Genomic DNA, 23,914 nt, shown 5'->3' with positions numbered 1-23,914 from the left:
TGCATCCTGATTCTCCAGGTCCTGGTGAGGCCTGAGATCCCCCTACTTCTCACAAGCTCTCTAAGGAGCTGACTATAGCATGAGCAGATTTCAATCAGTGAGATTCTTGTTTGTTTGCTTTTTAATCTTTTGTATCTGCTGCTGCTAAATATGCAAACTATACATCCTTGTCACCCACCCCCTCCATATTCAGAAGTGCCTCTGATTGAAAATACCACTGTCTTGTGACCTCTCTCAGCCAAAAAGAAACTGCTTGAATTTTTCCTAAAAAATACCTTGAGTATTCCTAACATACATAATGTTGGATAGGTGTTCCCAACTGCATGGGAGGCCCATTCTTCTTCCTTCTTGACAGTTATTTTCATGATTGTTATTTTTGTATCTCTCACACTATTTTCACATGAGAAAGGTAAAATTCTCCATGAAGCCTTCCAGCAACCCTGTGGAAAAATATGCAAGTCTTTGATAAGGCAGAGTTCCAAATAATATTGAGTGCACCCACTGTGATTCAGCTGACACTGTAGAACAAACAGTCCCCTGTCAAAGGCTGGTGTGTTGGTCAGTTTTCCAGTACTCTAACAAAATACCTGAGATAATCAACTTATAAAGAGGAAGGGTTTGTTTGGGTTTACATGTTTTAGAGGTTTCATTTCATGATTGATTGGCTCTGTTGCTCTTGGACCCGTGGTGAGGCAGCATGATGGGGAGGGAGTGGCAGAGCAAATCTTGCCTCACGATGGCTGGGAAGAGGGAAAGTCAGGAAGGGACTGAATTCCCACAATCACACCCTCAATGACTTGAACACCTCCCAGCAGGCCCCATCTCTTAGAGTTCCACTGCCTTCCAATAGCACCAAGCTGTAAACTGCAGAAGATGGCATTTGTTGGTTGTTTCCATGGCTCTCAACACTTGAGTCAGGTACCACTTTAGCCAAGCCTGGCTCTCAGAGAGGGAAAGAAACAGCAGCCACCCTCCCTGATACCATTATACATCTTACTTTTCAACATCTTCTATGGTTACAGTCGAGGTGTTTTGAGTTTTACTCTCTTTCTTCCTATTAAACAAGTATCAAGAATATAAAGGGGCTGGGGTCATAGCTCAGGGGTAGCGGGCTTAGCTCGCACATGTGAGGCATTGGGTTTGACCCTCAGCACCATGTAAAATAAATAAAATAAAGGTATTGTGTCCCTCTACAACTGAAAAAAATATGAAAAGAAAAGAATGTAAATTAAGTTCCTTTTTGCTTGAAGTAGGCTTCGCTACTAATTATACTTTCTAGTTGAGGTTTTTGCGATTAATTTCTAGATCCAACAATCGGAGACCAACTCCCTGCAACTGTGCCCTGTTTTTCTCCTTCACCTGCCTGGTCCCTCTTCCCTCTGCTTTCTTCCCCTAGCCTGATGTCACTGGACATCAGGATGATGTCACTGGACAGCGGGAGGAGTAAAACCCACCATCGTGAGTCCAGGGTCACCTCGGTCAGTCATCACTGTGTCCTGTGAACTCCTGCCATCATAATGGGTGAACACATCCTGATCACAGGCAGAGTGGCCCAGGGGGAGCAGGGAGTCTGGTGGAGGGGAAGTGGCTCTGTCCATGGCTGTACCCCTGACTCACTGTGTAAACTTAGATTCACTGTTTAGCCACTAGGTTTTTTTTTTTTTAAATCCCTTTGTTCTGAATTATACATATTCCCTATAAATCTAGAATGCAATTTCCAAAGAATTACAGCATCTTTGTCTTGGCAGATGTCTTGGGAGGGTTTAGGAAACCCTGTGTTCATGGACTTGTTCTCCAGCCTGGTCCTTTGCATGGTGTATGCAACATACCCCTCTCACACGGGAGAGGACCAGCTCTCACGGCCACTGGCTAGATGTTTGTGTGTAAACACAGACAAAAATTGAAATGTACCCAATAGTAAATAGACGTTTGCTGGAATCGTCATTACTCTCTGCAAAAATCATAGCTACCTCTCAGGACTTCTATTTACAATACCCTTACAGTGCGCAGACTCTGTACTAGCCCCGCTTTCTCAGCAGAAACTTAAACAACTCCATAAATTCCCCAGATCTGTTCAATTTTCTTATTCCTCAGATGCTCACTTTAACCCTTTGCCATCCCAACCAAGGGACTATTTTTCTAACCACTTTTGCCTTGCTTGATCCCATTTTAAAATTTAACCGCCCCCTTCAACCTCTGCACCTCAATCTTGCAACATAAACCAGGAAGTAGCCAGGTTCATAGATTGTGGACAAATGGGAACAGAGCTGCCGGTTGAACCATCAGTCTGCTTTTTCCTTAGCTGTAGAAAAAGAGGGTTTGTAGCTTGAGGAGTAGATCATTTTTCAGGGGCTTCCAGGCTAATAATATTCTATCCCTGTTGGCAAAATTCCTCCCGCAAGTTGAGCAAGTCACTGTGACCCTCTGTACAGTATAAATGCCTCTGATATAGACTCTCATTGGGAAAAGTCCTGGAAACACAGAGTTTGGAAACTGTAGGATCTGCTCCAACCACGTGCCGCTCGGTTAGTCCCTCGCCCCTCTGACCCTCGCTCCCGTTTCTAGCGGATGAAGGACCACTGCTGTCTTGGATGAAAAGCCTGTACATTAGAGAGGGGTGTGGAGGCAAGAGAATAAAAAGTGAAGTCAATCTGCATTCAGATGTTTGCATTAAATATTAATAGGGTGTGGGGGTGAGGGGGGGAGTCTCCCTTTTATTCACATTCAGGTCGCTATGGCTGGCTGGGGTTTTCGGAGCTGTCTCTGGGCAGAGGAAGCAGGAAAAGTAGCTCAATGTCAGTCCTCATCCCGCGCCCTGGCACCAGACTAAGAGCGAGATCAAGGAACTGGACAGCCGTGTCCAGCAACCATCAGAGGACGTGGGGGGTGCGGGGTCTCTCTTTAACGAATGAAACAGCTAAGGGGCTGGAGGATGTGCTCAGTTAGAAGGCAGAGGGACCCTGTCCTCACCTACGGACCTGGCCGCTCAGGGCTTCCTTGTAGTAATCTCCAGTCAATCCAGAGGAGAGTACGGAAGTGGGGGAGACTGCCTCCCTTCTCCGTCCACCTCGAGCTCCTGAAAGGTCGGGAAGCTGAACTGTTGACGACCATGGAGGCAGCTGCTAACTTGAGAGATGATGGCCCTGTGCCCAGGGCGGGCTTTATGACTAGTGAAAGTCCTTACAGAGCAAGTCCTTGAAGCTAGCCTCCTGGGTGGGGAGGGGATTTTGTGTCACCTGAGTGATGTTCTATTTACCAAGCCTTCCTGAGAGGCTGGCTCTTGTCACCCATGCCTGAGCCTGTCCCAGTGTTATCCTCTACCAGGGATCTGGAAATTTGGAAATTTCCATCGCACCCCTTTAGTCTAACTCTATCCCGCACAGACCAGACTGCCCTGGGGGGTGTGGTAGTTTGACAGCAGAGAACAGTTGTTCTCTGTCTTGGCTCTGCCTAAGGGTCCCCTTGGACATCTTTTAAAAGTTTGGATGTCCAGATGGCGTGTGGTACAATGAAATCAGGATCTCGAGGGGTGGATCACAGGCTTGGTAGTTTCTAGAACTCCCTAAGGTGATTCCAGTGGCTGCCAAGTGTGAGAGCTGGCACGGGGGTCATGAGCTCATCCAGATGGCTCGCACTTGACTTGCAACTCTGCTGCTGGTAGTGCGCTTGGGCCGGTGATTTCCCACTCTGCCTCAGTTTCTCCATATGCAAAACGATGATAATAAAGGTGCAAACAGCACACTGTATTCTTGTAAGGATGAAATGAGTCAATATCCACAAAGGGCTTAGAAAGTGCCGGGCACAAGGCAGCATTTTCTAAGCACTTTCCACTTCGGGTGCCCAGGCACACACCTTAAGAGGGACCTTGACAAGGGGGAACAGGCTGGACGGTGAAGGAGTCCCAGCAAGAGTCGCAGGAGAGCCCAGAGGAAGGACTGGTGACACTTGTCCTGAAAAGGAGGCCCTGTGGTGGAGATGCCAGGGTTGTCTTCAGATTCCTGTCAGATAGGAAAGGAATGAGCTGGTCGTGCGTGACTGTGAAGGAAAGAGCAGAGATTTGAGAACAGGAGGTTCCAACAGAGCCATCTGCCTGTCCTGTGGGGAGTGAGTTCTCAGGCTCTGCGGGTATTTAAGCTGCAACAGGACAGTTTTGGGTGAAAATGTTATGGGAAAAATCAGAATGGACTTGAACGACCTCCAAGGCCCTGTCTAGCCCATGCCTTGCGTGGACAAAGCGCTGCTAAGTGATAGCCATTATTAGATGCTCTCTTGAAGTAGGCAAGGCCTGGCGCGGGGTGGTGGTGCTCATCCGCGGTCTAAACCTGTGTTCCAAGGGCCAATGGAGAGGAGTCACACCTGTTCTGGAGAGAGAACACCTGGGGCTGGGTGGTGGAACCTGTCCCGGATCAGGAGCTGCTGACCAATGCAGCCTCAGGGTGGGTCCAGGGCTTTTGCTGTGAATAGGGGTCATGATGCCCAGAGGTCCTTTCTGTAGAGTGAGTGCAGGACATAGGCTAGAAGGGCCACTGGCTTTGTTTAAGGCACGGGGTCAAAGAGGACACTTTCCAAACCTGAAAATCTTGGCCTGGGCACTTTCACCTGCGACATCCACGATGCTGTTGCTACTCTTTCTCCCTCTGCTGTCCTTCCTGTCTCCCTCTCCCTGTGCAGATTTTTTCCAGATTTCCTCTCCGTGGGAGAATCCTCTGGAGTTTGTTTCACTGTTCTTTTCTATTTCAGGGGCGGGTGGAGGTCAGCACCAGTGAGGAACGACACCGTTTTATATAAGGGATCTGAGCATTAGATTTTGGCATCCCCCACATATACTAGGGAATGATTTTATTTCACCAGAAATCAAGCCGAGCCTCCTTTTTTTTTTAAGCTTTATTTTTTAAAAATGTATTTATTTATTCTAATTTATTATACAGGGCAGCAGAATGCGTTTCAATCCACAGTACACATAGAGAGCACAATTTTCCCGCCCCTCCCTTGCTCTCCGCCTCTGCTTGCAGGGCCCTGGGCCTTTCTGCGCCTCCTCCCTCACTTCCTTGACCTCCCCAGTCCCGGGGACGTCCCAGTCCTGAGCATCTCTGTCACTCAGGCACAGCCACTCCCTGGGTCTCCTGGCCCTGAGGGAGGCCCCACCCTTGCCCTTCCTCAGTTTATTCCTGCTAAGCCGCTTCTTTGCCTTCACCTGGGACCCTGGAGCCTCTCCTTTGTTTTTGGCATCTAGGACCCATCCTGGCTGTCTCTACCCCTCCCTCCCTCTCAAGTTTGGATTCCGTGGTGAGCTGATTAGGCCAGGTTCTCAAAAAGCACCTCCCTTCTTCCCCTTTGACCTCCCACTGCCTCTCTTCGGACCGCACTTTCTCCTCCTCCTGATCCCAAACTGCTGCATCCCGCTGAGCACCCCGGGGTAATCGGACCCCCTGTGCGTTCCTGCCCTGGACTCTCCCGGAGCCCCAGGGCATCTTCCCTCAACTCCATTTTTAGCTCCCTATCAGATTCCCACGACAGCTGCTCGGAGGCTTTTCCACTCTGCCCAAGCCCGAGCTGACCCTGTCCCCCTCTCCCCGGAACAGACCTCTTCCCGGCACGGACTGAGAAAGCCCTCCCTCCACATCCCATTTCTTTCTACCCCCCTTTGCCCCCTAAACAGGAGTAATTTCTCATTCTGTTCTTTCATCCCGTTTGAGGAGGAAGATGTTCCTTTTAAAATTTCAAAGCTAATACTTCTTCTACCTGTGTTCCTAGCGCCTTCCTCTAATTTCCTTCATCTTAGAAAACAACCAGAGGGACCGGGGCTGGGGCTCAGTGGCAGAGCGCTCGCCTCGCCTGCATGAGGCACTGGGTCGGATCCTCAGCACCCCATAAATAAAATAAAGGTATTTGTCCGTCTACAAATTAAAAAACGACAACAGCAAACAGAAACCAAGTCCTTCCTTGTTCTTCCTCTTCCCCGTCTTCTTCCTCTAGCGTCTCCTGTTATCTCAAGCCTCTCCCTATGTGATCTTTTCCCCCTTGACCCCATGTTCCGGCCATACTGAGCTGGTGCCCCTCTGTGGCTTGCTATCTCCCTTCAGCTCAGTAAGTAGAAAGAACACTGGTGCTGAAGTCAGTCGTGCAGGGTTTTATTATTACTATCACTTTGGGTAGTGGGGATTGGACCCAGGAGTGCTGTGCTCCTCGGCTACATCCCCAGCCCTTTTTATTTTTTATACTGAGACAGGGTCTTGCTAAGTTAATTAGGACCTCCCTCACTGCTGAAGCTGGCCTCAAATTTGCTATCCTCCTGCCTCAGCCTCCCAAGTGGCTGGGATTATAGGTGTGTGCTGTTGCGGCCGGCTCCTGCAGGGTTTTAAACCTGGCTCTGCCCCAGGTGTGTTACGTAACCTTGACCCTCGCTTGGCACATTATTAATCTTCCCTAGATTCAGTTTCCTTCTCTGAAAAATGGAAGCACCGATACCCAGTTTACTGGGTTGTTGTGAGTGTAAAATGAGGTCACATCTCTCAAATGTCCAACACGTGATTGATGCGGGATAAAAACTTCCTGCCCATCCTTGCTCTGCCTAGTTCTGATCCCTTCATGCGACATGCCTCTCTGCCTTCTTCTATCTACCTGCCGAATTTCCGCCCACCTTTGAGGCCTAGGTACATCTCCCCTCTCCCAACCTGCCAGGCCCAGTCCTTCCACGTCCTCTTCTCTCTGAGACATGATCCCCTAGTGCTGTGGGTGCTGTGGTCCAACCTGCATCAGGGTCGTCTGTACCTAGTTGTCTGGTTGCTCAGGCAATTGAGAGTCTCTGGTGGCAGGGAAACTGAGTCTACCATGAGATCCCTGTGGTGCTGAGGACCTGTTGGAGGGTCTTGCGTGTAACATCTCCTTGTAAATGTTGGGAAGTTTGAAACAATTATCTGTTGCTACCTATAACTTTACAACCTAAAATAAATACAATTAAAAAAAAAATCTACGTTGATCTGTCTCCCTTCCATGAACACACTCCTGAAACTTCTAGAATTTATGACCAAATAGGCACTTACAATGCCAAGATCTGAAAAGGTCTCCTAAGAGGGACCATCATGTCTAGCTGGATTCTGGGAGTCCTTGGGCTCCCCATGGAAATGATTTCCTTTCAGGTTGCTAAGGTCCTATTTGGATACGTAGTGAAGGTGATGCTCCGTGGAATTGATCACACTGGTCAGACTACCTGATATCTGAGATTCCCCCCAGCTTGGACACAGTAGGACTCTGCGATCACGTACTTCCAGGTATGTGACAGAAGTAAGACACCTTTGTAAAAGCGAACAAGGATGCCTCTCGTTATCCTGCAATCGGAGCTCTTTCAGGGGGCTCTTTTGCACAGACGCATTAGTTAATTTACTTGTTCACGCAGTGGATGTGTGTGCCTGGCTTGGGGTCAGGCGCTGGGAACACAACCATGAGTCAAGTTCAGTCTCAGCGGGGCCCTGTTGGCATCTGCAGGCTCCCCGGGGGGAGTGAAGACAGATGCCCCGAGGTGGGCTTGGGCTGGGCAGCTGCCTGGCTTAGTGATTATCAGAGAGGACCGTCTGAGGGACAGTCTTCAGCAGCAGTTGCACCTGCCCCTTCTGGCAGGACCCTCCGTGTGGTTCCTCTGCTCCTGAGTCTCTGGGCTTGTCACATTATCCTCAGGCATCCTGAAATGCCTCCTGCTATACACACCAGCTTCCCTCAATTCATCTTTCAATCTAGAGGATTTGCAAAGGTTTATACCATTAAGAGCAAGGTCTCAACAACATGCCGTATGGGGGAAACACGTTTTGCTTCTGCTCTCTCTGAGCTCTCCTGGGCAGAGACACACACTATGTGTCGTAGATCTCTGTGCAAAGCTCTCGTCCTTCTGAGGGCTGATACTTCAGAAATTTGGGTCTATTCTTCATCTCAATCAGTGAATACCCTCCTTGGCCAACGGGGAACCATCAGCATTTTACAGTGAGGTGTACAAATCTGAATTCTATCTTCTACAGCCTTCCCTTGGTGTCTATAAAAGACTGTTTTCCGGACCCCAGCAGATACCCAAATCCACAAAATGCTCAAGTGCCTTATACAAAATAGCATAGCATTTGTGTATAACCCATATAACCTTTCCTCATACTTCAAATCCTTTCTAGATAACTTGCAATACCTAGAACAAGTACTATGTGAACAGTTGTTACCTTGTTTGTTTAGGAAATAATGACAAGGTTAAAAAATATATATATAAAGTCTGGCCAGGCACAGTAGCTCATGCCTGTAATCTCGCACAGCTTGGGAGGCTGAGACAGGAGGATCCCAAGTTAGAGGCCAGCCTCAGCAATTTAGCAAGGCCCTAGATAACTTAGTGAGACCCTGTCTCAAAAATAAATAAATAAAAAAAAGGGCTGGGGATGTGCTTCAGTGGTAGCGCACCCCAGGATTCAATCCTCAGTACCAAAAAAAAAAAAAAAGAAAAGAAAAATAATCTGTACATGTTCAGCTCAGATGTAAGCTTTTTTTCCTGAATATTTTTGATCCACAGTTTGTTGAATCCATGGATGTGGAACCCACAGATATGAAGGGCCAACTGTATGGCCCTCAAACAAAAGGTGGAGGGGGGAGAGGATGCCCTTACTTCTTAGGACCTGTTCTTGGCTAAGAAGCAGCAAAGCTGACGGGTGCTTGACCTCCTCATGGCCCAGAGGCCCAGAGGCCGTGACTTTGGATCTCCAGGGCCGCTGGAGGTTAAAACAGCACAGACGTTTACACCATGCAGTCGGTGCACCTGATAATCGGGCGTCCCTCACTGGTAGGTGTTTCACAGAGTCCAGGCTGCGTTCCTTCGAAGACAAAGAAGCCGGGGCAGTGGCCAGATGGGGGCCATGGAAGGAAGGGGGTCGGGGGCACATTTCCCAGGTCTGCTTTGGTGATTTGTAGGAGGCTATGAAATCCTTTCTTCCTTCCTATTGGGGTCCTCTCTCAATTGTGGACCACTTGTCCTAAGCCCACATGAGGGCAGGGACCAGACTGATCTCTTAGGTCTCATTGTAGGCCAATCAGAGGAGAGGGCAGGGCAGGGAATGGGGAAGGTCTGGGGTCCTGATGCTCTCAGTGGGGCAAACTGGGCGGGGGCCAGGGGGGAGAGCGAGGGTGGGCAGGGGGCTGCCCTGTACTTGGTATCTGGCTGGCTCTGGTGTGGGCAGATCCCCAATGAAGGAATCTTGAAGCCCCACCCTGGAATCCTGCCGCTTTGCCTCGCCCCCCACAGAAGATCTTTTCTAATTGGCTAAAATGGCATCGGGTGCCGGGTGTCCCTCTGAAGCCTAAGTGACACTGACTGACACTGGGTGGGGATGACAGCTCGTCCCGCTGTTCCTCATTCACATCTGATTTGATGCTCATAACCCACCCTGGCCAGCCGTGGGCAGGGTAGGTGTGACCTGCCTCCCCTTCCCTGGGATGCATGTGAGGCGCAGAGAGGTTAAAGGACCTTGTTTCCCACGAGGAAGTCCTGCCAGGCTCCAGGAATTAAGTCAGTCTTTGTCTACCGATAGCTCGGCAATAACAAAAAGGATAAAAAGAAAGGCAGGTGTGTTTTTTCTTCATGATGGACACCTTCAGTGGTCTGCTGGCCTCCCAAAATACTTTGCCTTTTTCATTATGCAATCACTGTTTGTGCAGTAGGGGACAGTCAGCGTGTCCACCACCACGGAGACTCTGACATCTAATTTTACTGATAGAGAGCAATGACCAGTCCAGGTTTACATGGATACAGCTGGCCCTGCTGAACAGGAGGGGTGAGGAAACCGAGGACCACCGGGTACGGTGGGGCACACCTCTAATCCCAGAGGCTCAGGAGGCTGAGGCAGGAGGATGATGAGTTCAAAGCCAACCTCAGCAATTTATCGAGACCCTGTCTCTGAATAAAATATAAAATAAAAAGTGCTGGGCATGTGGCTCAGTGGTTAGACACGCCTGGGCTCAATCCCTGGTACCAAATAAGTAAATAAATAATCAAAAGGATTATGGGCCCCACCCTTGCTGGAAGGGACCACCCCACCCTTCCCAGTAGAGAACCTAGGCATTTCTTTCCCATTTTTAAGAGAGCAGCTGATCCAGGGCCCCTTCTCCCACCTCGGACAGACTTCATCTAACACAGGGACACAGGGTGCCACCAAGCCAAATTAGGCTTGTACCTTTTATCTTCAGCATCTTTCTTCCTCTTCCCAGAGACGAAGAAGAATAGGAAGGAGCTCACCTGCTAAGTTTCTCATCAGCCAAAGAAAACTTTGCTAAAAGCCAACCAATGACCTGCAGGCACCTGTTATCAAAAATTCAGGGTGAAAAGAATCCTTTTCGTGGCCAGTTGGGAACAATGATGGATTAGGGAGGAGAACTAAATCGTGTCACCTTCTCTCTCTGGCCTATTTTATCAGGCGTCCTTTGGGTGTCATTAACGTGCACTCACTAAAAATTTCCATGGGGTCACAGGAAATTTGAACTCCCATATGTTATGATCAGAGGAATTTTGTTTGTTTCAGTGATTGTTTTAAATAGGAGGTGTAATATGCAATCTCTCACAAACTCATAATATGGCTAATACACGTTCTGTGTGTCAACAAAAACAACAGAGACTAAACTCAGCCACGGACCATCTACCAAAAAAAGCACAATGGTCCATGGCTGGTCAATTATCCCAAGAGCTTCCATCTCCACGGGGATACCCATAGGTCTAGACACAGGGGTAGGTGAATGCTATTCTAGATTCAGATTTGCATATCCGAGCACTGAAGCAGACGCTATTAGAGGCCCAGAGCAGAAAGCATTATTTTCGTTTGGACTGGTTCCATAAGGAATCCATTTTTATGACAGATGCAATTTAAAATGTTCTGTGAAGAATCATTTGTAATCATATCCCTCACCATATGCTAATCACACACTTATTGTGTACCTATAATGGACTGATTAAAATTGGAATAGCAGTTGAAACATTTGCCTAAGGAATTTTGGGGGAAGGCGGTGAATGGGGGCCTGAGGGTAAGCTTGCACCATCCAGTGAATGGAGATTGACACTTCAAAAAGGACTACATAAAATTAAATGAAACTCTTAGTTGCTTGGACAACAGCTTTTGCCATCTTATTGGAATAGTAAATCGTGCATTGCTGAATGATTTGAAGATCAGTTAAAATCTTCACCCTGTTTCCAAAGTGAAATGTTTGAGGGTACCACATAAATAGCTACCTAATAGTGTAAGACATCAATTACTTCCAAAGTTAAAATTTATTCATGAGTCCAAGGCTTAGTGGATGACAGCGGAATGCTATCCCTAATATTTCATCAGAATTAATTACTCTCGTTCAAATGCAGCCAGAAATGTTCAAATGGCCCAGTTTAAGGAAATCAGAGAAGGTATTCCTGAACACTAGCATGCACTTTTAACAACATTGTAAGAAAATGTTTATTAGCCAGTATCCTTTTAATGAGAAATGTTGATTAGTAGGAATGTTTATAGATGCCCCTTTTTAACAAGATAAAGCAAGTATTCACCATATATATTTTTCAGTTAACAAAATGAAACAGACCACTTATTGACTACCACTTGTTGATTAGCTGCAGTGTTTCTAGGTACTTTATTTTACAACAAAACTGTAATAGGCCAGGCACGGTGGCACACACCTATAATCCCAGCAGCTCAGGAGGCTGAGGCAGGAGGATTGCAAGTTCAAAGCCAGCCTCAGCAGAAGTTGAGGCACTAAGCAACTAAGTGGGAACCTGTCTCTAAATAAAATACAAAATCTGGCTGGGGATGTGGCTCAATGGTTGAATACCCCCGAGTTCAAGTCCCAGTACCAATCAATCAATCAATCAATCAATCAATCAATAAATAAATAAAAACAAAAACAGGGGTCCACATTATGCTTTGAATATAGCCCTTGCTGCTCTGCCACTACAATTTATTTTTAAATGGACATGTTTCTTTCTCTTCCTCTCTCCCTGCTCCTCACTGATCTCTCCCCCTCCCTAATCTCAGGGGAAACAGGATTACCTTTCTTCCCCATCCTAGGCAGAGTTATCTGTCCTTGAATACACACCCACCCACCATAGGAACTGTGGGGATCTACCAGAAGATCTCAGAAATGACTGTCTCCCCGATTAACAAGTGCTTACAACTCCAACAGAGAACGTGTGGAATGGAGCCTCTGAATCACCTCTTTAAGAGCCTCCCCCTCCCTTCCTGCTGATGGGCAGAATCGCAGCCTTTGGAGCAGGAGTCCCGTGTGTTTCTGCTTTGCTAGCAAAGCCATCAATCTTCTTTTTCCTTTTTCTCAAAACAGTGTCCTTGTTATTGGATGGACATGGGGAGACCAGGACTGATCTGTCGGCAACAGGACGTGGTGGATATCATGTGGATTTTATATATGAGGTTGCTAAAGTGGACAGGCTGAGTCATGTATCTTGCCTAGTCACAGAGCTAGGTCTGTGTGATTTCCAAGCCTGTTTCTTTTTGTGAAGTGTTTATTCAGAAAACTTTCTTACAGGGTCCATAAACATTTTAACTCGGTTGTCTCTGGCTTTTCCAGTACCGTATACAGATGTGTATCCATCCATCCATCTGTGCACACACATTCCCATTGACATCTGTGGGTTGGAATGCGAGGGGGCAGGTGTGTTGACTACTGTAGGTAGAGGCTGCTTGGGTGCCTCTCCTTAATGGAACCATCAAACTCTTTTGTTCTGAAACTGGGTTTAATCAGTCAAATGTTATCTGGGGGACTGACTCATGCTAACCAAGCCAACTGATAAAACAGGTAGGTGTTGCTTTGCCAATTAAATGTGAGAAGTGAGGCAATTTACCAAGCTTCTTCCTTCCCACCTTGGTGGTGATTGTGGAAGATGTGTGGAGACGGAGCCTCCATCAGCCTGGGTGCCTGAGTGACAGGTGAACAGACTTGTGTTGAGCAGAAGAGGGAGAGACAAATAAACTTCCTATTTAATCCATAGAGATGATGGGGTTGTTTGTTATGTATGCTCATGTTAACCTATCCTGACTGATACAGTAAATTGGTCACTCCCTCTTAGCTTACAATGACGAACATCCAGTCCCACACATATAAAGGGAGGAGTGCTTGGACCCAAATAAGATTTTTCATCTAACCTACATGAAAATGTCAATGACTTACAATCCAACTAATCAGAATTCAATTAATGTATATGCTTCTTACCACCTTCCAATGCACTTGTCCAGGCCACAACCACCTCTGGATTATTGCAAAAGCCTCCTTGTGTTATTTTCCTCATATACTTTTGCCACCCCAACCTCCTCCTCTAGTCCAATCCTGGAGTGCACCTTTTACAAAACTAATATTTTAGTTATCCATAGATTGGGAATATCTTTCTGTGTTAGTGAAATTATTTTTCGCTGAAGGAACATAGATTGGAATTCAAGGCCAATCACTTGCCCAGGGCCCTTCCCCTAGGCAGATCTTGGTGTACTGTGCCAAAGAGAAGGGCAGGTGTTGGCTTGATGTACGGTGAGTTAGAACAAAGAGAACCATCTCTCCAGGGACGGCTTCCATTTGGCAGTGGTGCCCTGACACGTACTCAGACTCCTAACCCAGGGCTCTGTGCATGGGATCAAATGTGTTGAACCAGAAGACACCATTCCAGCTACCCGAGTTCATCCCACATCAGTTTAATATGTACTTTTTAATGTTTTAATGTATCAGTGGCAAAAATTTAAAAAGTCAAAATTAAAAAAAAATGAAACAAAAAGAATGTGCTTTTGCTGTTTCTGCTCTGGATGGCCAGTCTTTATTTCAAATAGTGTCCCTGAAAGAACGGGCTGCCAGGGAGCCTGCATGGACTGGAAATCTGTGTAAGATGATTTGTGATTCCAAAGCTGTTGTCCAAAGGGGAAAAGTACCTGCCGTTGGTTAGAGCTGAATGCTTGCCAGAGCGAGTCCCCTTCCCTTGGAAGTGCTCCTGAGAGGCTATATTCAAGTCCACAGTCATGTGACACTTAGTGTTTTATCTGAAAGTGAGTGGCCGGACAAGGGTCGCGAGAGTGGGAGACAGGGGAGGAGGAGAGAAAAGGATGATGGGCAAGACCCAACGAAACAGGCAAGACCATCTTCCATACTGCCGGATGTTTACAGACTCTAACACCATACCTCTGCACCGTGACCTCCTCCGACAGAACAGTTGTAGGAACTTCCTGTCTTTGGGTGCAGCACAATAGTGTACAATCAGAGGCCCCCAAAGCGAAAAAGCAAATTTTCTCTAGGACTGATCATTCTAGACCGAGACATAAAACGCGTAAGGAAAAGTTCACTGAAACCAGGCGTGGTTCTCACCTACTTGGGAAATGGAGGCTGGAGGCTTGAGGCTGGCCTTGGCAACTTAGTGAGACCGTGCCTCCAAATAAAAATTAAAAATAAAAAAAGAGCTGCGGATTGTGGGTAGGTGGTAGAGAGCCTCTGGGTTCAATCCCCAGTACTGCCAAAAAGAAAAAGAAAGTCTACATTTTTTTTTCTAGCCTGTGGCAGAACGGGTGTGTTCAAGGGTGGGTACCCTTGTCCCCAGGAGTTTTGAAAAAGCTACAGATTTCCCCAGGCTCCCGGGCTTACTGGTTGCCATGGAAACCATTAATCTCCTCGCTGAGGTTCTAACTGATTTGAGGAGAATGTTCACTTGAACACATTTTGTCCCCTTCTTCCTACACGGGCCTTGGCCCTGGCAGCCAGATGCCTCCCGCTGCTCTGGGGCCACAGGTGCGACAGACTTCTGGATCCTCTACAAAGTCGTCCGAGTGGGTTGCTGTTGGGAAACTCTAGCGGGCAGAGCGCTGGAGCAGGTCGGAGACGAGTTGGTGTCAATGCTGGCACGGAGCGGCTCACCTGTTGTGTGATTAAGTCATGGGGTGGCCGCTTGTTCTCTTTGGGACGAAGCCAGGAAGCATTTGTTCAAGGGGAAAAATCAGGCTCTGTGTGCTCTGTGTGACGGTGTCAATAGAAACGGGCAAACAGATTCCGGTGGAAGAAAAGAATGGAGACGTGGGCGGTGGGGACACCCAGCAGCTGTGTGCAAAGGTGTCTCCGTGGAGGGTGGCTCGGTGGCAAGGAACACAAGCCGGCTTGGCTCAGGAGAGGTTGGGGTGTGTGGTGTGGGGTCAGGGGATCTCAGGATGACCTCGTGGGAACTGGAAAGCTGTCCAGCAGATCCTCAGGCTCTGACCATTGCTCTTCCCCTTGGGCATGTCTGCTTCGTTCCACTCCTTGGAAGACTTGACTTTCGCAGGGCCTTTCTCCTCTGCTGTGGATTTGGGCTGCTGGGGTCCCTGGGCCTCAGCATTGTCTTGCAGTACTCTCCAGCAAGCGACTCAATGCTTCCAACAAGGTGGACTGTTTTTTTTTTTTTTTTGGTACCTGGGATTGAATTCAGGGACATTTGGCCACTGAGCCACATCCCCAGCCCTATTTTGTATTTTATTTAGAGACAGGGTCTCGCTGAGTTGCTTAGTGCCTCGATGTTGCTGAGGCTGGCTTTGAACTCGCGATCCTCCAGCCTCAGCCTCCTGAGCCACTGGGATTACAGGCGTGGGCCACCGTGCCTGGCTTTATTAGGCATTCTTAAGGCGGGTGACTACCATAGGTCCAGTCTCCTGTGGCCCCAGGATGGGGACAGATGGTGGAATTTCCCACCTCTGGCTGAGATGGGGAGGGGCAGAATTGGAAGTAGAAATGGCAGGTGGAGGGAATGATACCGACATTTGTAGGAGGAAGGAGTGGCCTGGGCATTGACAAATGCAAAGGGGTCAGAGTGGACGGTGGCCATTAACAGTGGCCCAGCTGTCCTACTGGTTAATATGGGAGCGGGTAGGAGGAATCCAAGGTTCTGAAAAGGGCAGAATAGACGATGCCTTCCAGGGAGGGTGAGTAGGAGAGGGCGAAGGGCTGGCAAATATAGACAGGGGTTGAGTGACTGAAGGTTCTGGAAAGATCGGGAGTTAAGAGATTAGTAGAGGACAAAGATGGCCCTGGGGAGAGATGGTGCTTGGAGATATTGTGAGTTGCTGGGGGAACAGGTGTTGGGTTAGACTTGGGTGAGGTCTAGGGTTGCGGCACAAAGCTTACCCTTGGGTAAGTGTCAATCATGTGGAGAGCAGGCACTGAAGGCCAGGCGATGGATGGGAAGGACCCCTGGGATGCGAAAGGAAGGCCAGCTACACCCACCATCTCCAGTGGACCACAGGAAGTGGGAAAAGGCAGGAGGTGGAAGAGGTATTTGGTAAGGAGACAAAGGAGGCCAAAGAAAGAGGTGTGTGTGTGTGTGGGTCTGCATCATGGAAAGATGGGGAAGTTGTCCCACAGCACATGGGGCAAAGGGGGAGGACAGTGCAGCTGGAAGGAGGTGATGGGAGGTGTGTAGGCACAGAGGGGCAGATCTGAGGGCTGGGCACAGGCCGCAGGGGTGAGAGATGGAGCCATGCAAAGGATGCATGAACCAATGTTCTAGAAGCACCCGGCGGAGGTAGAGCAGAGCCACTTGAGGCTGGTAGGAGGGACATACACACCTGCCTTTGTCTGAGGTGAGCTCAGGGATTCTGGAACAAGAGGAGTCTCGGGTCTTGTGTCAGAAAGGCCCTTTACCAGGAAGCACGCCCAGTCTGAGTAGGAAGGTCTGGAATTCTTTGGGGGGCTTGAATGCGACTGCGCCCTTGAGGCCTATTATGGTCAGAATCTGTACCCCAGGCTGCCTTGGAAGGCGACCAGTTTCTGATTTGCTTTTTTTTGTTTTGTTTTGTTTATGCCAAAATATTAAAGCCTAAAATTCTCTCCTGCTCTGACTAATTCTGAGGCTTAGATTTTTGAGGACTGATCTTGCTCGGGGTCAGCTTCAACAGAGGAAAGCACGTCGGAGCTTTGTGCAGATTCTTTGAGAAGTGTGGCTCAAGGTCAGTAACGGGTCTGTGCAGGATTTTTGGAGGGGGTGGCAATCCAGGTTAGCCACTGGTTAAGGAAAAGAAGTGTGTGTGTGTGTGTGTGTGTGCGCTCAGCCTAACGCAGTGCTGTGCCAACACAGAGCTAAGCCTCGTGCTTAGAGTTCATTGCATGAAGCCATTATGTAACCCATGCCATTAAAAAACACACCGCCCTGTATTTATATCTTAACACAATTACTTATCACAAATACTACTAGAATTTAAGCTCCAGAAGAGGAAAGACTCTTTCTTCTGTATTTTCCAGTGCTTAGATGACTTTGCCTTATACCTTGTGGTACTCAGTAAACACTTGCAAAATGAAGGAAGCAATCATGGAGTTCAAGTATACCGTTAAGAAAAGGTACCACTCCCACAGACAAAACAAAACAAAACAAAACAAAACAAAACAAAAAAAACAGAAAACTTCACCAAAGGAGCCCAAACGAAAAAAAAAAAAATCGGAACAAAGAAACTGTGTGAAAAAAATCACAGAGGAACTATACATGATTTAAAAATGTCCTATATTACTCAAAGAAATGCAAACTCATACTGTAAGAAGCTGCTGTATTTAAATGAGTATATATGCTATTTTGAAAAGTATAAAAGAAATCTTCTAGAAAAGATTAAACAATGATCACACTTAGTGCTGGTATGAATGCTGTGAGATTTTCTCTTACATTTCAGGTGGGAGTATGAAGAGTCATAACTTTTATAAGAGAGCTGTTTGTCAAGGTGTCCAGAATTGTAAAAAATATTCACATTTGCCCTGGAAAGTTCTAGTTATGATTTTATGACTGAATTTTGGAACAAGTCTAATTCGTTATACACAATTCTCCAATAGAGTGAAGAGGTGGCAGTGTATTTTGGAGGAGAAAATTTGGTAGTAGAAATAGTGGCCGTAGTAAGACAACCGGTAGGTAACTACTACCAATATTTTCTCCTCAAAAAAATGACCAATCCAATGATGCGTCTAGAAAACGTTCCTGACCACAGAGTAAGAGATGTGTTTTGGTTTTTGTTTTGTTACCTTTCTTTTCTTTTAGAGGGGGGTCTCCACAAGTTTCCCAGGCTGGTATCCAACTCGTGAGCTCAAGTGATTCTCTTGCTGCGGCCTTCCTAGTAGTCATTAATTTTATTGACATTAAGTAAAATAACTGAAAAACCAACAACATTAATAAAAAACCCCAGAAGACCAGTCAGCAATTAAGGCCACTCCTAGAGCCGAGAACAAATGATTCCCCTCCTTATTTTGTAATATTTTACCAACTTGTTTTTGCATAACTCAAGCTGATGCCTTGAGATTGTTTTGCTTTTAAAATACTCTAGTGAGCATTTAGCTACCTCTTAAAATTGAATCGTATTAATAATTTATAGTCATCATAATGTACTACAGCACTCTAGTTATATTGTCGTCTTTTGACCAAGCGGTTTTATGGGTGGGGTGCTTGACCTTTGAATGGAAGCCTGTGATGTTGGATTTGGCATTATTGTAATTATTTATTTTTTTAATACTCATAACCTGGATTATACTGGGCAGCATTTTCAAAAAACAATAGAACCCACAGTGCATGTAACAATGATATGGAAATCTTTTTTTTGCAAGCCAGATGCAGTGGTGCGTGCCTATAATCCCGTTGGCTCTGGAGGCTGAGGCAGGAGGATCACAGATTCAAAGCCAGCCTCAGCAACTTAGTGAGGCCCTAAGCAACTTAGCAAGACCCTATTTCCAAAATTAAAAAAAAATTAAAATAAAAAAATAAATATAAGGGGCTGGGGATTGGGTTCAATCCCTGGTAACCAAAAAAAAAAAAAGGAACTAAATGCAATTATGAATTCTGATTATCCTAATAACTATAACTACAGCCTGTGTATGTATTTGATAAGACTTGTGGAATTCATTTGTTTGAGATTTTTATTTGATGGACAAGCAGGAATGTTTCAGGCCGGTCATTGTTAATAAACCTCGGAGTTGCAAATGTCGCACACCTGTCAGCCATGAATGGTCCTTTCTTTCTTGAGCTGTGACATCATTTTGCCTTTGCTGGTTTCTGGCCTTGGGTTCTCTTTCCAGCACCCTCTACAGTGATTAGTCATGTCAACAGACTTCCCCATCCACATCTGCTCCAGGAGTCAGGTCCTCGGGACAGAAGGCGGGCAGTGTTTTGTAAGTTGCAGAGAGCTTTTATGCAGATGGTGATGAGGAGGAGGGATGGGTGAAAGGGAGAGGGCTTTATCTCTCCCCACTACCAGGCCCCGGGGGCCTTGAGCTACCTCTGCCAGACCTTTCCAATGCACGACCCTTCCCACCTTTCTGGGCTCACAGTCTGTCCCTTCCCTGACCTCATTGCAAACTGACTTCTACTTTGCAGAAGGTCCCAAAGCATGAACATGGGTGGCTTCCTGGCGGGTCTTGCCCTGCTTGCTGGGTGTGGTAGGAAGGGACACTTGAATGGCCGTCAGAACATGGGCGCTGGAACTCCAGCTGGATTTTTCCTGTTCCCTGTCTTTTCATTCCTCTTTCCCAAGCGTGTGGTTACGTTCTGTGGCTTGAGAGCCTTCCCCGGGTCTCGGTGCATGTGGGGTATGTTACCATTTTTATTTTTAGCATGGCATTGGCCTTCCTGTCTTCTCTGTCAGCTTCCCCCTAAGCCCATGGGGACAGTCAGCCCTCTGCATTTGCTGATTCTGCATCTGCAAGTTCAACCCACTGTGGATGGAAAATACAGTAGTCACACAAAACAAAACAAGACAAAACTGCTTCTGTGCTGAAGGCATACGAGCTTTTTCTTGTTGTCTGTCCCTGAACCCTACGAGAGGACTATTTATACCGCATTTATATGACATTAGGGATCATAGTCACCTGGAGATGATTTAGAGCTTACTGGAGAATGTGTGTAGGTTCTAGGCTAATACTGTGCCATTTTGTATTAAGGATTTGAGCATCTGAGGGTTTTAGTATCTGTGGAGGTCCTGGAAGCAATCCCCCTGCCTTGGATACTTACTCAGGGATGACTGTACTTGCTGTTCTCTGACTGATAGCATCCTAGGCCTGGATCCTGTATACTTAGTCCATAAGATCTCTCCTTCCAAACTGGCCCTCTTTTCCACCCTACACTCTTTCTTCTTCTTCATTCTTCAAGGTGCAATTAAAACTCACTTTATGGTGGTTCTCCTGACCTCCGTATAAAGCAAACTTTTTCTATCCTTCAAGATGTGTTACAATTCTTTGCATATTTTCTTATCCTTTTCATTGATTTATGGACCTATTTTTTTTTTTTTTTTGCATCTGGCATTTAATGGATGCTTAATAAAAGTTTGTGGACTGCAAGCGTCTCAGGGGCAGTGATTCTGTTTTTCCTCTTTTTTTTTTTTCTTCATAGAACTCAAATCAGAACCTGCCATAGAGTAGATGCTCAATAAATGTTGAAAGAAGTAATGGGGGAAAGTATCTGAATCAAGCATCCCTACCCAATACTGGATGATCTTTCAAGTTAGGGGATAAGTTGGGAGGAAGGTGGTCATGTTGTCTATTTTTGAGGTGAAGAAGCTGAAGAAGAGCGAGGGCATATTGTAGGTACGTTTCTTAGGTTTTTCCAGTTTGCTCCTTATTTCATTTTTCTGGACACTTTAGAAAGTTCTACCTGTGGTCCTGCTGATGAACTCAGTGGATAAGGTATTATCCCTCCTCAAAGTACTCTTAGGATCTACGGTTTGCCGAGTACTCTTGCCAGGTGAGCATTTTGACCCTATCAAACAGAGGCAAACAGGTAGATGACCCCCCCAGCACTCCTTACCACCCCTAGAAGGTCAGGGCTCCTTTGCTACATGGGTCCCAAAGCTGTCTCTGCCCTGGGACATCAGAGTGGATGACTGCTTAGTCCAGCTCCTATTGGGGCAGTAGGCCCTTATGGGACAGATATAGTCTTCATTGGACAATTGGGACCAGGCTCATTTTTTTGGAACGAGGCTCATTCACTTGGCAACAGTTAGCAAAGTTTCTGTGGCTGTGTGTCAGGCATTTCACTGGGGCCTGGCACCCAGTGATGGGCCAAGGACACAGGGTCCCTGGTCTTGGGGGCTCCCAGGCCAGAAACAGAGGCCAACAGATTCCTCCCTTGTAGGCCCAAGCCTGGCTTCCTCCTAAGGGCACACTCTGCCACCAGGGAGGAACAACTAGAGCCCAAAGAGGGGGCTGGGCCGGGGACTGGAGGTCACTTGGCCCCAGGGTCAGGCAGGCTGATGACTCGGCAGCCAGGCCAGAGGGACAGAGACAGCCACTGAACAAGGAGCTGAAGGCAGAGGCTGATGGAGGAAGCAGTTCAGAGAAGCGTGTTCTTTTGTCTGCCCACGTGGCAAGGTGAAGTTTAGGGCTCAGGTAGTTGACTGAGATTTAAAGCTCACCTCTGCTCATTCCATTTCCTTCTCCTAAAGAGCCAGAGTTTAGCTCCAGTTCCCTTTTCCCTCCATGCACACGGGCACATGGATGCATGAACACACACACACACACACACACACACACACAGAGCTCTACTCCAGCTTTTGGAATGTCCTAGTGGGGAAGGGCTTTTCTCACTCAGTTGTGACTTCTGGGGCAGCTGCCCGGCCACCTCTCACGATGGAGGTTTTGTTCCTCTTGAAACAGTAGATGACAAATGAAACGGAGGAAAAGAAAACCCCCCAAGTTCAAGCAAACAGGAGGAAGGGAGAGGGAGCCAAACTGTCTTGTTGTGGTCTTATGCAACCCGAGTCTTTGCTAACCCTTACCTGGAAGCCGAGCCTGGTGGCTCATTCTATTTTTGGACTGGCCAAGCTGGTATAAAAAGTGAAACTACTACAAATGTTCAAATGGCAAGTACCGATTGCCTTCTTTTTCGGGGATCTCACGACTCAAGGCAGGAGAGGAGTTAAATCACAGTAGTGCAAGGAAGTAGCCGAGCAAAAGTCACGGTGCTATTTCTTGGAACTCTTTCTGCCTAACCAGTTATCGTTTCTCAAGCCCTCTGAAAGCCTGCCAAAAGCTGTCTGCAAAGCAGCGACGGGCTGAGCAGCGAGCACGGGGTGTTCTCGTCTTGGGGCATAACGCTGAGCAGTTTTTGCAGTTTTTAATTGGCATCTTATTCGCTTTGATTTTAAGCAGTGCTTTTTTTTTGGTGGAAAGTGCACTGAACTTCAGAGTCGGGGGCAGCAAGCCGCCCTACCTTCTGCAGGCATCCGATTCTTCTTCATCCGTGAAAGCAGAGGCGATTAAATCAGAGCTCCTTAATGGTCTTTCCTAATTCAAGAGTCTGTGTTCCAGCCCGGGTGTTGGCAAACGATGGTCCAGAGCGAGCAAGGCCAGCTGGGCTCACTGCCTGAAGATGTACTGCCCACAAGCTAGGAGAGGCTTTAACATTTCTCAATGGTCGAAAAAAAAAAAGAATCAAAAGCAAAATAATATTTTCTGATTCATGAAAACGATCTGATTTCAAATGTCAGTGGTCACAGATAAAGTTTTATTGTCACACGGACAGGCTCATTCATTTGCATACAGTCTATAGTTGCTTTTAGGACTTTAAATCTTAAAGTATCCAACAAATAAAGTTTTATTGGAACATCTGCTTGTGTCTTCATTGGTGTATTGTTTGTGGATGCTTTTCTCAGTGGGGATGAGATGCATGGCCAGCAGACTGGTTCACTCTCTGGTCTTTCAGAGAAAAAGTGTGCTGAGGAGGTATCTGATGGCCGTAGCATGACTTACCTTCTTATTTTCCTGCATTTATGAAAAAGAGCAAAACCTCACTGAATTACTGTAAGAATGAGGTGAGAAGACCAATAGGAAAGCATTTCTTGGGAGCTGGGGATTGAACCCAGGACCTTGTGCATGCCAAGCATGTGCTTTACCACTGAGCTCCACCCCCAGCCCTATAAAAACATTTTGAGAAAGTTAAAAGCATATGTAAATATTCATTATTCAAGTAATGCAGAGAAAGGATAGCAGGTGCACAGATGCCCAGTCACTAGGTATTGCTAGATGGAGAAAGGAGGAATCAACCTTCATGAATAATTCGTTAAAAAAACAAAACAAGATACATTTGTATCCAGCAGGGTTGAAAATGTCCAAGCAGTACCACTGCAGATGTGTGAAATTCTGTGTGCATCTGGAAGAGAAAACAGCAAGAAGACATTTGCTAGGTTGGTGCCGTTCCAGATGTTTTTATGCTTTGATTATTTAAACTACCGTTCTTATTCTGTTTTCAAATGAATAAGAGCAAAGGGAAAGCACTCCCCTCCCAGACCTTAGTTTAATAACTAATGTTTTAACAAGTTTTAAAATTTTCCAAAGTGAATGCTGAACTGCAACAGATAAGATCTCGTTGTCTACATGTTCCATACTAAATTCCAACACTATTTCCCAAACAGTGAAAGATTTAGAGTCAAGGGTTGGAAACAAAATATAATTTTAGAAGAAACGACAATAGCCATGATTTATGGTTTGGTTACAACAAGGTCAGAGTAACCCATCACCAGTTAAGTAGCTCATCTTTGACTTACATGTTGAATAAGAAAAGCAGAATTCTCTGTTTGTTTAAAATGTAACTTACTTAGAAAATTGGGAGCGAGTGGGTAGTGAATATTTAAAATAGGGTTGAGTCAATTTTGAGGGTTGCAAAATGTGAAAGGGTTGAAATTTTTTCACAAGAGGTTCTGAGTGCCAAAGAATAATCTAGAAACAACAGCATTTGGATTTTGAGTCCTATTTTCTAATTTTGACAGTCGAGGAAACTTCCAGATCACCCAGCGCATTTGTTTCTTTGGTGTATTATTAGCAAAAAATGATGTTCTTTCTCTAGGAGAGTGACCAGCTGTTAGATTCTACTTCTCCATGTGGACCTGGCCTGACAGTCAGCTGTGAGAGGACTTCCCTGTATGGGAAAGAAAGTTTGCCCCCTCCCTCT

At 46.6% G+C, this 23,914-nt stretch overlaps 1 long non-coding RNA gene across 11 annotated transcripts in view; it reads left to right on the top strand.

Moving 5' to 3' along the window:
• LOC124098615 (uncharacterized) overlaps window positions 1–13,754 on the top strand; it is a 44,903-nt gene extending 31,149 nt beyond the window's left edge. For 10 of the 11 annotated variants that reach the window (XR_009227644.1, XR_009227645.1, XR_009227640.1 and 7 more), the window contains one exon: window positions 1,306–2,656. This is a non-coding gene — a long non-coding RNA (uncharacterized LOC124098615). Of the gene's footprint in view, window positions 1–1,305; window positions 2,657–12,333 lie in introns of those variants that run through there. The other variant, XR_009227638.1, reaches the window with a different exon arrangement.
• Window positions 13,755–23,914: the final 10,160 nt, after the last annotated feature.

This window comes from Marmota monax, unplaced genomic scaffold (assembly GCF_021218885.2).
Source record: "Marmota monax isolate L192 unplaced genomic scaffold, Marmota_monax_Labrador192_F-V1.1 WCK01_AAM20220418_F8-fsc00029, whole genome shotgun sequence".
NCBI lineage: Eukaryota > Metazoa > Chordata > Mammalia > Rodentia > Sciuridae > Marmota > Marmota monax.
Note: the sequence above shows the minus strand (reverse complement) of the source record. Positions and strands in the feature narration are given on the sequence as shown.